General features: G+C 45.9%; 1 protein-coding gene across 3 annotated transcripts in view; it reads left to right on the forward strand.

Moving 5' to 3' along the window:
- The first annotated feature begins 774 nt into the window (after positions 1-774).
- dlgap1a (discs, large (Drosophila) homolog-associated protein 1a) overlaps positions 775-17,837 on the forward strand; it is a 1,322,085-nt gene continuing 1,305,022 nt past the window's right edge. For 2 of the 3 annotated variants that reach the window (XM_085992777.1, XM_085992778.1), the window contains exon 1: positions 775-1,184. The gene's annotated coding sequence lies outside the window, so the exon portion shown is untranslated. The remainder of the gene's footprint in view (positions 1,185-17,837) is intronic. The other variant, XM_085992779.1, reaches the window with a different exon arrangement.

Below are 17,837 nucleotides of genomic sequence, written 5' to 3' on the forward strand. Positions count from 1 at the left end.
TGCTTATTTTGACTCTGGCCTCCTATGCATTCCTCTCTCCTGTTGCCTCATCACTGCTGGCTGTGCCTTAAGCCGCTTATGCCCCTATCTCTGGACTTCCATCTCAAACCCCTCTCCCTCTCCACCTCCCTCTCCTCTTTTAAGACCCTCCTTAAAATCCACCTCTTTGACCAAGCTTATATCTAACATCGCCTTCTATGGCTTGAGGCCAATTTTTTTGGATACATCTCTGTGAAGCAGCTTGGGATGCTTTTCTATGTTAAAGATGAAGCTATGTAAATACAAGCTTTAAAAAAAATATTTTTGACACTTTGAAGTGCGATGGCCGAAGAATGACAGCTGTGTGCTAGATGCAAGACTTTTATGTCGACAAGTGTATGTTACACTATTTATGTTAAGGTACTGAATACAATTATTCCAGTTTCATGCCACTGCAAAAAAAAGTAAAATAATTAAAAGTGGAATTTATTTGGAGTATTAGAAACAGTTGGATCTGAACAGAACCGTAATAATTTTACTTCAAGAAACCGATAATCCTATTAGCCACAACTCCTTGTATCACATGCAGTCATGCAAATGTTTTATTCCAACAGTCCCCTTTAGGTCACCAGATGTCAGCAACCTCACAGCATAAACTAATATGAATGAAATCCTTCTACAGGCAACTCACAGGAAAGACTTACCATATATGGAACAAGTCTTGCATGACATCACTGAACTTGTGTCATGAGGAAAATATTTTACATTAAGCTTAGTAGGACAAGTAATGGCTAAGCAAAACTGCCAGCTGAATCCATCAACCTGAATGCACAATTTTGTTCTGATCGAGCTGTTTTTTTTAAGTTTTAAAGAAAGCTATTTTCCTAGGGCTAAGGCAATAGACTGATCCAGAATCTCCCAGGAGCTGCTATCCATTCCAGGTCTTTGTAGCAGCCTTTGTTCCTCCATCTATATATGTATTATTTTTTTCTCTCTCTCGACATTTGGTGCTGCAGCATCACTGGCTATGAGGTGCAGGCTGTAGAGACTGTGAGAATGTGCTTCACCATTCCAGTTCAGTAAATGCTATATAGTGAATGCATCAAGCCTGCTGGTCAACTGCTGTTTACTAGACAGAGTACCGTTCAGGATTAGGTGTATTTTCTACACACGTGCTCTGAACAGAGAGTGACCCCTGTGAAGAGGTGAGTGCTTTTGTTTTTATATTAGCTGCTAAATTCAACCTTTTTGACTGTCGCCATCCTCATTCTTAAATTGCTTGAAATACCCAGTCTGGGCAAGCTCAGTTCATCATTTCATTTGCACAATATTTACAGGTCCAAAGCCAGGGTGCTATAATGTAAACTCACAGCAAGAATGTATAGGCTCTTATTTTATTCCCTGGGATAAAACACACATGTGGGGTACAAAAAAAAGAGCAGAGTTTGTTTTGCCTATTGGACGATACTGTGTTTTGAAGGCATTTTATAAATGGCTCAGATTATTTAATTTTATTTCTTTCAACCAAAGCAGAAAGTCACTCAAAGCCATACTATTTACAACTGCCCCAGGCATGGTTTTAAACAGATCATTTCAAAGTGGTGTACATGCAGAATTGATTTGGAACAATTCTTTTGTAAAGCGATGAATGTATTGAATCCATTTGAAATGAAACCAGACTAAAAAGAAGAGGAATTGATTCAGGTATGTGATGACCCAGGTCCAGGATATTCACCATTCACAAGCTAAGCATTTGTTTCCATTGTTTTAGGATGAGGTTTTCAGCTTTGAAACAAATGCTTGATTTGTGAAGTGTGCCTGGAGCAGCCTTTGGTTTTAACATCCAGCGTGAGATCTGTAAATCCCCCTGCTGTAGAGAACGCAAATTAAAGCTGTATTCAGAAGTGCAACCCACATTGTTTAAAGGTGTAAGCTTTTTTCCTTATCAGCATATGTGTCAGAGAAAGAGGTTATAGAATATGTGATGACAGATGAATTTCAATTTATTTTGTGTCTTCTGCTTACTCTTATCAGTTGCGTTCATTTAAATATCCAGCATCATGTATGCAGCACATGGGTGCCTACGCAATAATTAGCAGGATCTGTCAGCTTTTGATTCCAGCTCATCAGCTTTCAATTAGAAACACTGACTTCTTTTACATGCATTGTTTGAGTGTGTTGTTCAGACTGTACTCTGATGGATATGGCTGTGCATGTACAGGGCTGTTAAGCTATCATCTATATTTCTTAAGACAATGAAGTCTGATTTTGGTATGTTTCCAAATCATTAGAGTAGAAGATTGATCAATATAACAAATGATCGGAGTAAATACATTCAGAAAAAATGTTGCTCAAAAATCCTGTGGGATCTGAGTGGATAACCTAGGCAAAAATGTTGTAGGAGCTCAAAGAATTTCCCACTAAAACATGTATACAGACTTATGAAGAATTTCTGGTTCGTCCTTAGAGGTTTAGTTACCTATATTTTAAGTTATTTTATACGACAATAGAAATGTAAAATCTTGTAAGAGATATAATAATCAGAGTAATTGGATTGATTCAGATCCATGTAAACTGAAAAGCTCTGTTATGAATGCAATGCTTATATAAAAAATGACTCCCCCCACTTCCTTCCACCTACTTCATAAACTGGATTTTTTTCTTTCTTACCTTGCCTCAGGAACCTAGTGAAAGCAGCATCTGAAGGAAGCGTGTAGTGCATTGGTTACATTTCATGTTGGTGATAGCAAACACTGACAGGAGAATTAGGCTTTAACACTAACAAAAGGCGACAGCCAGAGTGCTATCAGGACAGTTTTACCATAAAAGAGGTGAGAGCCCAGGGCAGTTGTACACGTGACTGGCGTTATCCTTTTCCTAAGCTGTGTTAATGCACTTTGCCAGTTCATGGTGTGCTGTTTGTTTGGCTGTCAAACTACAGCATTTTATTGTTTGATGAAACCAGATATAAAGCGATAGATGGTTAGTGATGTACAGTCCTCAGCTGGTCTGGGGTCAGTATATGCAAGACTAGCATATACTCTGAGTAATCCATTCAATACTTTACATAATACCACGCATGGAGCTTGGTTTCTTTAAATTAGCCTGGTTTCCTAAAAATATGCCAAGATTTTGTCATTGTAAGTAGACTGCATGGAGAAGAAACAGGTGGTTTGTAATTAAGAGTAGCAGATGTATAATGTCAGTAGTACATAATTACGATGGATATGTGATGTCAGAGGTCCTCAATTATAATAGGTGCATAGTTAGAGACATGGAATCACAAAAGACATGATATTAGAGATGCAGAGTTAAAATGGATGCCTAGGTACAGAATAACTGAAGTCTATTCCAGTTTTTCATATCAGAACGTTAACATACGAGATTATTTTTTTTCTCTAAAAAATTCTGAATAAAAAGCTATTCATTATGCTTCAGCAATCTTTTTAATGAAGAGTCAATGGAAAGGTAATTTGTTCAGGGGGAAATGCTAAAGAGGCAGTAAGAAAGCAGAAATAGTTAGAATTAATAATTAGAAGCGCATTTCAATTTGGACGGTTAGTGTTTTCGACTGTTCTTGTTTCTCCACCCTATTGGATTGCTCCATCTGCTGCCTTGTAGCGCTATAGATCTTTCATTCACTAGGAGGACACAGGGCGCACTGGGCTGTGGATACCTCCACAGTTATCATCAATGCCATTTCATAGTTGACCAATAAAAAGTGTGCTTGTTTTTTTTCTCTAAACACTGTTGATTCTGGCACCTATTCCTATTCCAACAGTTCTCCATCTACCAGCCTGACTGAGAACTGATGATACCTGCCTCAGTTAGGGAAGGCAGTTCAGATTCAGATTCAAACTTGTGATTCTCTAGCTGGAAGCTCAGTGGTATACTGCTTAAGCTGTATATTACAGAATGAGTAAGCTTCTGAAGGATAGATCTTGGCATATTTAGCATTAGCACTTCACTGTCCCATACCAGTGTCAACCATGCAACATAGGAGTGACACATGTGTGTGACATCAACAGGTGCTGCACAGTATATTGTGAGGCAACTTTCTGCTGTGGGCTGTATTTGTAGTGCAGGTGGGCTGTATTTTTATGTATGTTGTTTCATAGCACTAAAAAAAAAATTGCAGCAAAGGTAAGACAATTTGTAAATGAGGCCATTTCCTACTGTGAGTGTTAGACATTGCTTGTACTATAAATACAGCCCATAGCAGAAATTTGCCTCAAGTTATACCATGCAGTACATATTAATGTCACATGCATCCATCACTCATTTGATCCATGTTATTACTCTCAAGCATAAATACAGGGAGCTCCTAAGACTGTAATCATCACCCTTCCCCCCAATCTGATGAAAATGGGTAGTATGAAGCAAACTTTGATGCAAACTAGTACTGATATTTTACTACCATCAACATTGTAAGTACAGCATTAGACTGAGTAACTATTTTCATTTCAAAACTATTTTGCACCATCTGACCATTGCTGAGGTAAAACATTCATTATTTTTGTTCCCATGTGTTGTATAACAAAAATCACCAAACACCAGTGCTCGTCACAAAATGACTGGAATTGCTGTGGTAAATTGTTAAATGGCTATGGGATGCTTGCATTCCATAGAGACTTCCTGGCAATGAAAAGATACATTCATCTTCTACATCATATTTCTTCTTCTGAGGCTCCTGTCTCTGGTGCTTATAAGAAGAGTAGTGCCAGGTGGATTATACTATGACTATCAGCTACTATTACAGATTTATGGTACTGCTCATGTGTGCATGGGAAATCAGTGTGCAACTGTGCCACATATTCCTTATAGAAGTAGCAATGAACAGTTTATAAAAAATCTCTATTGCAGTCTGTATTAGAATAATTAATGCTACCATCCCATTGATCTATAAAGTGTTTTATTAATTTAAAATTAAAATGCAAGCAGCTAAGCTTCATATAGTCAAAAGGCTTTGCAGTTCCCAAGGCCAAAGTTGTATGTAAACCAAGAACGTTAATTTGAATCTCCACTGATTGTTAAGTAAACAATTATCTCAACTATTTTTGTCTAATTACAAATACTCTAATCTTAATTCATTTTTTAAAACAACACAACAGAATTATTGTACAAGAGCATAAGGACAAATGCCTCTATATATTAATCGCAATATTCAGGCTCCAGATCTGACATCAGCCTGAACTAGATAAAGGAAATAAGAAGGGTTCCTAAATCTCCTTATTCATATAAAGTTGAAACAATCTTATCTACAAGCCACTGATTGTAGAATAGAGCATTGACAAGAAAATTTCATTTTCCTGCTTTCTAAAATGAATTTCCATTTTATCTGTCATATTTCTACTTTTATCCTGTCCACTTCCAGCTGTGAGGGTATCTAGACGAAGCAGCAGACTTCTCCATGCACAATATCAATGCTGCTATGCATTGCTATTAAGAAGCATATACTTTGCTGAACATGGAAGGTCTTTCTGAATGTCTCTCCCCTCCATCAGGCTGCCATCCTCTACTGCCACATTATAAATTATATAGAAATGTCACTCTGGACTTGGACCCCTGAATTAGAGTTCAAGGGCTGAATTTTGCCAGTGCTCAGAGTGCGGGTTTGGAGGCAGGTCTGCTGTCAAAATTGAAATGATTGAAAGTAGGTTGGGAACCCGCTCCGAACCTGCCTCCATGTAAGTTTCCAAAGTATCAGGTCTGCGATTTCAGAACAGCTCCGACACCAAGCGGTGGGGGAGGCATTTAAGATGCTTAACTGCTTGTTAAGTGCTTGTTACATACTAGTTTGCCAGCCTTTTTCTATTTTACCACATTTAAATGGGGTTCATGCTGTTCGGAGATCATGCCAGGTAAGTAGGTTGGGTTCTGTATGTCTCCCCATTGCTATCAATAGGTGACAACTGCAAAAGTGGTATGAAAGCTACCATTTCACAACTGTTCACTTTCCAATGTCAGAAGCTTGAGCCTTCAGGGCTTGGAAGACACTTTTGAGCTGTATGTAGTTTGGAAGTGTTTAGGGTAAACTCTCTGGCCTTGAAATTGGCCTGAGGCGCCCAAGCGGCGCAAAGTTCGCTTGTGCGCTGGAATTTGCGCCGCGATCGCCGCATTAGCGATCGCCGCAAATTCAGTTGAAGTGCCCCTAGAGGGAGACAGGGCGCGGCTCGAGGCGCTCCGCGTCCCTCTTAGGGCGCTGAAAGTGAATTTCGCAGCGCTACGTGCCGCAGCGCCATATGCTGCGGCATGGCACGCTGCGGTACTGCAGGTCTTCCTCCTACTGTTAAGGGGGAGGGGCCTGCAACAGCGCGAGCCCCGATCGCGAGTGCTGGCAAAAGAGCCCGGCATCAAGGAGAAGTGCCGGGCTCTCAGGAAACAGCCGGCAATGCCGCGGGGGGGGGGACCAGGAGGCCGGGGACGGAGGTGCTGGCAGGCGGCTGCCGAAAAAGCGGCTGCCCCGCACCTCCACCTTAACTTGCGCCTCTGCTGGCACAGCAAGGCCCCGTGAACCAGGCGCGGGTAGCGAACGGCGCTACAGTGGCGTTCGCTACCAAATATCGCGATCGGGGCGCGAATGGGGCGCTGCGCACACCGATGACGTCATCGGTGGCGGCGCAGCGCAAAAGGCTAACGCCACCATTAGTGCCCCTGCTGAATATCGCGGGAGGCGCAGCCAGTGGCACTACAGCCACTGACTGCCTCTTTAGGCGCTAACAAGTGGTGCTACTCACCCAATTTTTCCCCCTCTATCCACTGTCACCTCCTGGGAGCAAGCTCTCTCACCATTGACAGATGGTTTCTGTCATCTCAAATTCAGCTGCCATCTATTACAGCAACATCGCTGCCCTTGAAAAAATCTCACCTTGGTCCTCTGAATCCCTCCATAATCAGCCCCAACACCAACATCACCAGGCACACCATCATCACCAACAACAATACCAACCTTCTCCGCAATCACCGGATGCTTCACAGGACACAGGGCATCAGCACCTGACAACATTGCTGCCCGGGAGGCCAGCGATGGCATCATCATAGCCAGATTTACTTCACTTGACGCTGTACACCCTGGCTGCCACATGATGCACCAGGTTAACACCATCCCGCACCATCATCATAAAGAATTCCTACAATGACCAAGCCATTCCTTTCACACTCATCACCATTGCGGGGGGCACTATTATGTCTCACCATTCATTGCAACTCACTAAGACAATTCCAAGGGTGAGCACAGATCTGTCCAAGAATGCAAAGTGATGAAAATATAGATTTCAATGTTTGACAATACATTTACAGAAACTGCACATGAACATTGGCTAAACCACCCAAGTGCCTACCCTTGTGTGTTATCAGTTTGTATGCTTGCACTAGGATGAGGGTGAGTGTGAGGGGTGGCTAGCGAGATGGGGAAGTGATAATGTAGATTGGGAGGGATAGGTGGAGGTGTAAGGTAAATTGGTGTGAGTAAAGATGTGCAGGAGTAGGGTAGGGAAGGTAGAGTGATGTGGATGTGATGAGAGGCACAGCAGGGTGAGGTTGCATGTGCCTTGGCAGTAACGTTTCGTGATCTACTCAGATCATTGAAAGGTTTGCACCACTGCAGCCTGGTACTCCAGACGACATCCCTGCTTTTGCTCTCCTGTGCAATGTGAAACTAGGCTGCGCTGGTGTCCTGGGGAGGTCTCTTCTGCCCTTGGAAGGGAAGAGAACCTCATGGAGGGAGTCATGCGAGAGCCTGGGTGCAGCCGTGCTGCAGAATACTGACAGCACAACTGTCAAAATGAATGCGGCCGTGGTGCCTTTAAGGAAACTGACTGATGACGCATCACCAAATGACGTCATCAGACCCGCTTCCTTTTAATTGGCCGGGAACCCCGCAGGGCGGACATAACAAGCCCTAACAATGGAAAATCCTTTTTACAGAGCGGCTGCAGCTGGGAATGGGACTGGAACCCGCCAACCACCTCTCCTGCCGCGATCCCACCTCTGCTGGCAAAATCATGGCCCAAAACTGCATTGTTATGCCACTGAGAAGCAGAATGAGTGATTGTACCCATGATTACCGATATGCTGAGTTCTTGTCAGCTGTGGTATCGGGGGCAGATGTGGAATGAAGGCCAGATGCATTGCCAGTAAGGGAGGTATAAATAGGTCATCCTAAACCAATTCCTGTGCAAATCCCTTTTAAAAGAAAAGAAAGACTTGCATTTATATAGCGCCTTTCACAACTACCGTACTTTACAGTCAATGAAGTACTTTTTGAAGTTTTGTCACTGTTGTAATGTAGAAAACGCAGCAGCCAACTTGTGCACAGCAAGCTCCCACAGACAGCAATGTGATAATGACCAGTTAATCTGTTTTTTAGTGATGTTGATTAAAGATTAAATATTGGTCAGGACACTGGGGATAACTCCCCTGCTCTTCTTCGAAATAGTGCCACGGGATCCTTTATGTCCACCTGCGAGAGCAAACGGTACCTCGGTTTAACATCTTATCCGAAAGATGGCACCTCAGTGGAAATATGCAGGATGTGCAGAGACATAAAACAAGAGAGAAAGGAACTTAAAAATATGTTTTTTTAAGTTATTATTTTAATCTAACATTTCAGTTGTTTCTATTGTCTTGGCGCCACTATTCTCAGGTTCTGTAGTGTTCCCTTTAGATGCCGACAAATTCTCAGGTAAGGAGGGGCCAAAATAGCAAGAAATGTAAGTTCCTGTACATTTATATCCTGACTTATGATTAGATACTACTTGTTTCTATTTGTCAGATGTAAATAATAGACAGATGACAAATAATTAGAGTGTTAAACTGGAAGAATGCAAGATACTGTAGGAGGAAATAATCAGGATAGGATAATGGGCAGATATGGGGCAAATGAGACTCTGTATAGGTAAATGTGAAATAGTACATTTTGAGAAAACAGAGATTGCAAAATACCAGAAAAGCTAAAGTTCTCAATGCAGTGGAAGAACAGAAAGGTCTAAGAGTACACACACACAGATCATTAAAAACCAGATTGCAGGTGCAAAATATCAATAAAACAGCAACTGGGATACTGAGCTTAATATGTAGTACCATTGAATACAAAAGTAAGGAATTGTTCATGAATCTGTAGTCAATGTTAGTTAGTCCATAGTTAATGTGGGTAGCTTTAGGCACTCCCTTATAGAAAAAATATTGGAGCCATGGAAATTGTGCAAATTTGATTCACTAGGATGATGCCAGAGGTGGGAAAAATCTAGGGCTGTATTCATTGGAGAAAGAGGTTAAAAGCAGATCTAATGGTCAAAATGGTCAAAGTTTTCAAAGGGCTTGAGTGGGTAAATTGTGGAAGATTATTTTCATTGGTCAGCGAATCAGTAACAAAGGGGAATAAAATTAGGATTAGTAGTAACTGCATAAATGAGGATATTTATTTTCCTGCAAAGGGCTTTTAGAATATGGAATACATTGCCGTAAGTAACTTTTGAAGCCGAGTCGGATACAACTTTTAAGAGGCAATTAGATAAACATTTGAAGGAAAAGCTATTAAAGGGTATGGAGAAAGTGCAGGGAAATGGGAGTAAGTAGACAGCTCTAATGTGGAGCTGGCATCAGTACAGGCACAATGGGGTCAAATGGCCTTCCTCTGTGCTAAAGTTTCTATGGGGGAGATTTTCTACTTTTGTGCTTGTAGCATCTGTTCGGGACACATATCATGAAATCAGCGATGCTAAGCCCGTGGTGTCTGTCTATTAAATTTAATTTCCTGCTGGGAGCGCTGAAGCAGAAAACCTTCCTGAATAATTCTAAAAGCTACTGGTTAAAATTACAGTAACGTAAACGCTATTCAGAAAAATACAAACATGGAAGGACAAATTAGAGATCACAATGAGATGCTCACAATTACATCGGATCCTCTTTCATGAATTGTAAATCAGACCTTGCATTCACACTCGCCTGCGCACATACCATATACGCATACACTCACATACCTTACATATAGATACACCTTATACATATACAGAAATATACACAAACGTATATATGCACACTCACTCCTTGCACACACACACCAGACCTTTCCCTTGCACAGTATAGAAATAAAAATGTTTTCAGCATCAGTTGGACAGAAAATGCAGTGTAGGGGACAGCATAGCCGTATCAGGGACTTGTTATTTCCTGAATTTGTGACGTGCGTCTTTCAAAAAAAATTGTAAACGAACTCTCAACACCAATGGTTTGGCGTGACATTTAGAAATGTATGTGTGAGAACATGACGGTTTAAATTGCATCAGTTTCACACCCTAATGTGTAAGACTTGACAGGTCGGAAACATTCACCATTAACAGCTTTTTGATCTATACATTGTCTCCTCATAGAGTTATAAAGGACATTTCAAAATATCTTTCACTGTGCCGTTTTTAAAATTTTGTGTTAAATTGGTCCAACATTCACTCTACCTTTCACTGGTAAATCTACATCTTCATACAAGCTGCAAGTATAACTAGAAGGAGCATAATATGTGATTCACTGCGTGATTCAGTGCTCATCTTTTGCTTCATTTAAATCTTTATTTTTCTGCTGTCCATTGCTGTTTGACAATTTAGTTGATGTTTTTAACCTTTATTTAAGATGAAACTGTGGGTTACAACTGATAGAAATCTGTTATTTGGCAATCGTAGTATTTACTTAGCCTTTTCAATTATTGCAATTGTTGTATGCACATTTTCTACCCTCAGTAAACTTGAGGTCATCCAAAGGCCTACTGCCCATGTCCTAACTCACACCAAGTCCCGTTCACCCATCGTCCTGTGCTCGCTGACCTACATTGGCTTTCGGTTAAACAATGCCTCGATTTAAAAATTCTCATCCTTGTTTTCAAATCCCTCCCTGGCCTTACCCTTCCCTATGACTGTAATCTCCTCCAGCCCCACAACCAATGTTCCCTATAAGCTGCGTGGCTGCGCAGCGTTCTGCAGCTCTTGTGCAACCGGCTCACCAGCTTTCAAATAGGAAAAACCGCGCATGCGTAGTATTTTGAATGGGCTGCACAGCCCCTTAAAGGGGTCGCGCATCCAAACAAAATTAAAGGGAACATTGCCCACAACCCTCCAAGGTATCTGGCTGTTCCAATTCTCACCTCTTGGGCATCCCCGATTTTAATCACTCCACCATTGGTGGCGTGCCTTCAGCTGCCAAGACCCTAAGCTCTGGAATTCCCTCCCTAACCCTTTCCACCTCTCTACCTCTCTTTCCTCCTTTATGACACTCCTTAAAACCTACCTCTATTTTGCCCTAATATCGTTTTATGTGGCTTGGTGTCAATTTTTGTTTGATAATGCTCCTGTGAAGTACCTTGGGATGTTTTACTACCTGAAAGGCGCTATATAAATACAAGTTGTTGTTGTTGTTGTACCAAACCTCTTTTGTTTTGTGTGCTTTGGAGAATAAAAATTGCATTCATGTGCTAATTTTTCTGAATCTAACATCCGTTTACACATTATTATTCATTTATTTATGTTCAAAAATTCTTGGACAAAATTGCACACCAAAGGCTGCTACTTAGGCTTAAAGTGGTTAGCATACAGGAGAAAATCCAATATTGGATATGAAGTTAGCCAAAAGGAAGTCACTGATGCTTCTTGGAGGAGTGACGTTGGAATGGGGCGTATGGAAGTCCTGAGTGGAGAGCAAATGAAATTGGTGCTGGGACCTGTATTATTACTAATTTAAATGAATGACTTAGGTTCAGAAGCTCAGTGCAAACTGCTGATATTCTTGCATGATACCAAACTGGAAGAGGCAATTCCAAAATGAGTTCATCAAAAAGTGTAAGTCAGCACAACAGTGGCTTATGAAAATGAAGTGTGAAGAACTACACATTGGAAGAAACAATTCGAAGCATAGGTACTCTATAAAACAAAGTTTAAGGCCTAGAAATTCATTGTAGCCACTTTTGGGGCGTTAAAGTCGGGCGGCCACTAAAGTTTGTGCCCGCCGCCAAATCGAGGCCACTTCTGCGATATTCATTAGCTTCGCCCTAAGAGTTTGCTCGAGCGCTAAAACTGGTGCTGGACGCCTCTCTTTAGGCGCTAAGCCGGAGGTGCTGAGCGAGAGCGCCCAGGCCGGGCGCAGCGCAGGTGCGGCCATCTCGTGATTGACAGCAGACACCCTGGCGCCGGCCAGCTCTTAAGGGGGAAGGGTCGACTTTGTCTGCTGCCACGCCCTGGATAGTGGAGCCCTCCAGCTAGGCCTGAACACTGCTGCTGGACCCAAATAGCGCCTGAAGCCATGCAGAGGGCCCGTGAACGAGCGCAGCGCTTCTCAGAGCGTGATCTGAGTGTGCTGGTTGGTGGTGTGGAGAAGAGGCGCCATATTTTGTACCCAGACAATGGCAGGAAGGCGCTGCTCCGCGCCTACCGGAGAGCCTGGAGGCATGTCGCCAGCAAGGTGTCAGCCAACAGCGAGGTCCCCAGGACCGGTGTCCAATGCCGCAAAAAGTTTAATGACCTCACGCGGATTGTCAGGGTGAGTACCGTTTCCAGTGACCTCCTCATCCTTGCATGTGCACCTCACATTATGGGCAAAGGGACCTGAAAGCCCTAATGGCCAGCCCTCATCCAGCAGCTATGGAACAGGCATGAACATCAATTGCACATTCTGCACTTAACACACTGGCCAAGCTATTCCACCATGGGAGGCAGTGCACACAAGATCAGGGCGACACACTGGCCAGGCTCTTCCACCATGGGAGGCAGTGCACACAAGATCAGGGCGACACACTGTACTTAGAGGCCGTCCTTTTTCTTGCAGGCCAAGCTGGCTAATAATTGGAAGAGCCGGACTGCGACCGGGGGAGGCCGACCCCAGATCCAGCCGCTCACCGAGCTTCAACATCTTGGGTGCCCGGGTGATTGGCCCCGTTGCATGTGGAGATGCCGACCCTGTTCTGGGCACCAATGGTAAGGACATCCACGTTTGGACATCTCTCGTCCCACTTGCGCATCAGATCTACATCCTTTGCCACTGTCCGACCAATGCGCTGAATGCCACCACTCATGCGTCCCTCGCTGACGCCCTCTCCTCACTCTAAAGCTACTCTTGTGCCTTCCTGCTTTCAGATGGTGAGGAGGAGGTCCCTGAACTTGCCAGTGACAGCCCCTCAGAGGAGGAGGAGGAGGAGGAGCAAGAGGAAGGCGGCCCATCAGGGGAACCCTCAGCCGTGGCAACCCATGCCAATGTAGGGGACACGTCTTCCCTGGAGGGGAGCGTCGCGGAAGTGTCGGAGGGGAGGGGAGCTCATGGGACCTGCGGCCTGCAGAAACGCGGGAGGGGGGTGCCAGCTGGGCGGTCTTCTCCCCAGAGGGGGGAAGGGTCGGAGGGGAGTCCAATTGCTGGGCCCAGCGGCCTCCAGCAACGCAGGAAGGGTCGGACAGCTCGGCGGCCTTCTCCCCAGAGGGAGAGTCCGGCTTCCAGTCCGGAGATGGTCTTCGCCGAGGAGATGGAACGCCTCGAGGACTTGTCCGCGGACTCGGAGCGCCGGCACACGGAGCTCATGGGGATAGTGGCACGATTGCCTGAGGCCATCGAGTCCCTCTCTCGGAGTGACACCGACGTCGGGGCCTCACAGGCCATCAGTTTGGCAGCATTCGGGGCAGAGCAGGCAGCGAGTCGTGCGGCATTCGGGGCAGCTCAGGCAGCGAGTGGCCAGCTGATCAGTGGTGCCGTGCAGTCACTGGGTGCTCTGATAAGGTCACTGAACAGGTCAACACGGGCACTCACTGCTGCCACACTCGCTGTGTCAGCCAGGCATCGCCAGGGCACCCGGCGTGCTGCAGCAGCACAGCGGTCTGTCCCTCAGCAGATTGGTGCGCATGCTGCAGTGCTGGCCCGGGCGAGTGCCAGTGTCTCAGGTGACCAGCGAACGCCTGCCATCCGCCAGCTTGCCCCCATTCCTCCAGCCGCCACTGCCACTCCCCCAGTGGAGCTGCCAGGAGCTGCTGCAGCGACTGATGCTGGCCAGCCACAGCTGCAGCATTCAACAGCCGCCCGCTCGACGGCCAGACCTCGACTAGGCCGACCCCCAAGGGTATCTGCCGTCACGACATGTGCCCCTCTGGAGCCAGCCCCCAGCCTTGCAGCAGCCAATGGCCTTACTTTGAGGAGGAGCAGCAGGGCAGGCAGGGGCCACACAAAGATGGCCAAGGCATCGACCTAGCGGGCCAAAAAGTCGAATGTGTGGCCAGTTGTGTTTGTTTTTTGAGGCCGAGATTTGGATGTTTCTTTTTTGAGGCCGAGAATTGGATGTTTGTTTTTTGAAGGCCGAGGATGTGATGTTTGTTTTTTACGAAGGCCGAGGATGACGGCCATTTTAGTTGCACTGTTTTGTTAATCCTCTCCAGGTTGTGGGAGCGAGTAATGTGTTTGAGTGTTTTTTGGGGGTTCCGTCTGTTTTTGGTTTTCATATGGGAAGGGCCCTGAGTTTGTACAATAAAGCATTTTATTTAATAACATTGTCCATGTTTGATCTTTGAAGTGTTTGTTGCCTTAACCGCCTGAGGGCTTGCGGAGCGGCTGCAATCATGTTCTTTCATTGGCACAAGCCATTCCCTGACAGGGGGCCTAGAAGTGACGTTCAATAAGCCGCCGACGGGCGGCCCTTGGACCTTGTGCCTCCCTCCTGGGCTGGTACTCCTCGTCCTCCTCCTCCTCATGCTCCTCCTGCTCCTCCTCCTGAGGTGGGGGTCCAACGTGAGGTGGCAGTGCCTGAGTCCTGCGGATAGCCAGGTTGTGCAGCATGCAGCAAACGATGACGAATTGGGAGACTCGGTCCTGCGAATACTGGAGGGTTCCCCCGGAGCGATCGAGACAGCGGAACCGTTGCTTGAGGACGCCGATTGTTTGTTCTATGATGTTCCTAGTCGCTTGATGGCTCTCGTTGTATGCCTCTTCAGCAGGGGTCGTGGGCGCGCGGAGCGGGGTCATGAGCCAGGTACACAAAGGATAGCCTTTGTCCCCGATAAGCCATCCTCTTGGGGGAGGCTGTGCCTGGAACATGTCAGCCACAGTTGTCTGTCGCAGGATAAAGGCATCGTGGCTGCTGCCTGGAAAGCGGGCATTGACAGCTAGGATGCGCTGCCTGTGGTCACACACCAGCTGTACGTTGAGGGAATGGTAGCCCTTCCGGTTGCGGTAATCCTCGGCATGCTCCAGAGGTGCCCGCAAAGCCACATGCGTGCAGTCAATGGCGCCCTGCACCATGGGGAAGCCCGCTATTCTTGCAAATCCCACTGCACGCTGCTGCTGCTTGTCCAGGGTCATGGGGAAGGAGATGAATTGATGTCTCCTTGTGAAAAGGGCTTCGGTCACCTGGCGGATGCAGCAATGCACGGCGAACTGGGAGATGTTAGCGATGTCCCCAGCAGCAGATTGGAAGGAGCCGGTGGCATAGAAGTTGAGAGCCACCGTCACCTTCACTGCCACCGACAGAGATGTCCTGCGCATCAGCTGTGGCTGCAGATCTCTCTGAAGCAGCTGGCAGATGTCTGCAACCACCTCCCTTCTGAATCGCAGCCTCCTTACACACATCGCGGCAGACATGGTCAGATAGGAGGACTGCTGGCGGTATACCCTGGGTGGGTAAGGCCTCAGTTGGCGACGCCTGTTGCCCCCTCTGCGTCTAGCCAGGGCTGCCACTCTCTCACGGCATCTGTAAGCCCTTCTGGCATAAGGCTGAAAGTCAGCGTTGGCACCCAATGCAGCCCCCATTATATGCTGGAAAACAATGAGCTCTCAATGAAGGCAAAGATAATTGCTAAGCTCTGGCCTGAGCCAAAAATACCTGTCCTAGTGTTGGTCCAAACCAGTAAGCTCTCCTCCTGGGTCTCTCTCCAAAAAACCGTTGCACAAGAGTGAATGCTGCAAAATGGCTGCCCTTTATAATGCAGGGTAAGTGCCCTTTAATTAGCGCTCCCCACGGCCCGCCTCGGCTGTGTACCGTTCCACTTCACAGTCGTTCGGGCCGCCCGGCGCACAATGGGGCGGCGCGAGTGAAGTTCCGGTTCAGGGCGCACAAAGGGCGTTGCACTAGTAAATGACGTCATGATCTGCGCGCGCAGCAGGGCGCGTGCTAAGACTTTGCGCCGGCGCTAAATGTGTACTGAAGTTGGGGTGAGGCGCAGATCGCGCTGCGCCCGGGCGCTAAGCGCCTAGCGCTCGAGATCTACTCCTCCTAAGGCGCTAATGGCTGGCGCGCCCAACTGAATTTCTAGGCCTAAGAGTTTTAGGTCCCTTAGTAAACTCAGTGCTCAACAGTGCTGAAATTGCAGGGAGTCTACAAAATCTGTGGGCCAGCATTTATTGCCCATCCTTAGTTGCCCAGAGAAGGTGGTGGTTGACCTTCTTCTTGAGTCCATGTGGTGAAGGTGCTCCCACAATGCTGTTACAAAACTTTGTAGCAGTTTGCTAGGCCACTTCAGAGGGCAGTTAAGAGACAACCATATTGGTTTGGGACTGGAGTCACATATAAGCCACACCAGGAAACATTGGCAGGTTTCCTCCCCTAAAGGAGATTAGTGAACCAGTTGGGTTTTTACATGGTCAATTTTACTGATACCAGCTTTTTACTTCCAGATTTTTTGAAAACTGAATTGAATTTCTCAAACTGCCATGGTGGGATATGAATTCACATTCTCTAGATTATTAGTCCAGGTTTCTGGATTACTAGTCCAGTAATATAACCACTGCACTACTGTACCCTGAATGCACATAAGAGTACAGAATCCACATAAAGCACTATCGGGTCCTGCTGTCATCTGCCAAAACTGCTCACTATTCCAGCATCATCCTGGAATACAAAGGTAGCCCATGGCTTCTTTTCTCTACTGCAAACCATCTTCTCAAATCCCTCTCCCATGTCTCCTTCACCCTCATCTCCAATAACAAGTGTGAGGAGCTCATGGACTTCTTTGTCGCAAAGATTGAGACCATCCATTCAGCTGCCTCCTCCCTTCCCCATGCCAACTGGGCTAAACTTCCTCTAAGGTTCCCCCCTGCCCTAGCCCTGAACTCGCATCTTTCTCTAGTTTCTCTCCTATCTCCACTCATGCCCTCTCCGAGCTCATCTTGTCCATGAGATCCACCTCCTGCTCCCTTGATCCTATTTCCACTAAACTGCTGACCACCAACTTTCCTTCCTGGTTCCCATGTTAGTTGATGTTGTTAACGGTTCTCTCTCCTCAGGTACTGTCCCCTTCTCCTTCAAATCTATGGAATTAGGTGACAGATCAGCCATGATCTCATTGAATGGCTGAAAGGATCTAGGGGCTAAATGGCCTACACTTGTTCCTACGTTCCTATAATGCCGCTCTCATCACCCCGGCCTCAAAAAACCAACCCTTGATTCCTCCATCCTAGAAAACTACTGCCCCATCTCCAAGCTCCCTTTCTCTCCAAAGTGCTTGAACGCATTGTCGCCTCCCAAATCTGTGCCCATTTTTCCCAGAACTCCAAGTTTGAATCCCTCCAATCAGGTTATCGAAAAGGCTCTTATCAAAGTCACAAATGACATCCTTTGTGACTGCACCATTACATCTGGAGTCCCCCAAGGATCTATCTTTGGCCCCCTCCTATTTCTCATCTACATGCTGCTCCTTGGCGACATCATCCGAAAACACAGCGTCAGTTTCCACATGTACGCTGGCAACACCCAGCTCTACCTCACCACCATCTCTCTCGACCCCTCCACTGTCTCTAAATTGTCAGACAACCAGTACTGGATGAGCAGAAATTTCCGCCAACTAAATATTGGGAAGACCAAAGCCATTGTTTTCAGTCCCCGCCACAAACTCCGTTCCCTAGCCACCAACTAC

Source organism: Somniosus microcephalus, chromosome 7 (assembly GCF_052327205.1).
Source record: "Somniosus microcephalus isolate GS21.2 chromosome 7, FLI_Smic_1.0, whole genome shotgun sequence".
NCBI classification, from domain to species: Eukaryota; Metazoa; Chordata; class Chondrichthyes; order Squaliformes; family Somniosidae; genus Somniosus; species Somniosus microcephalus.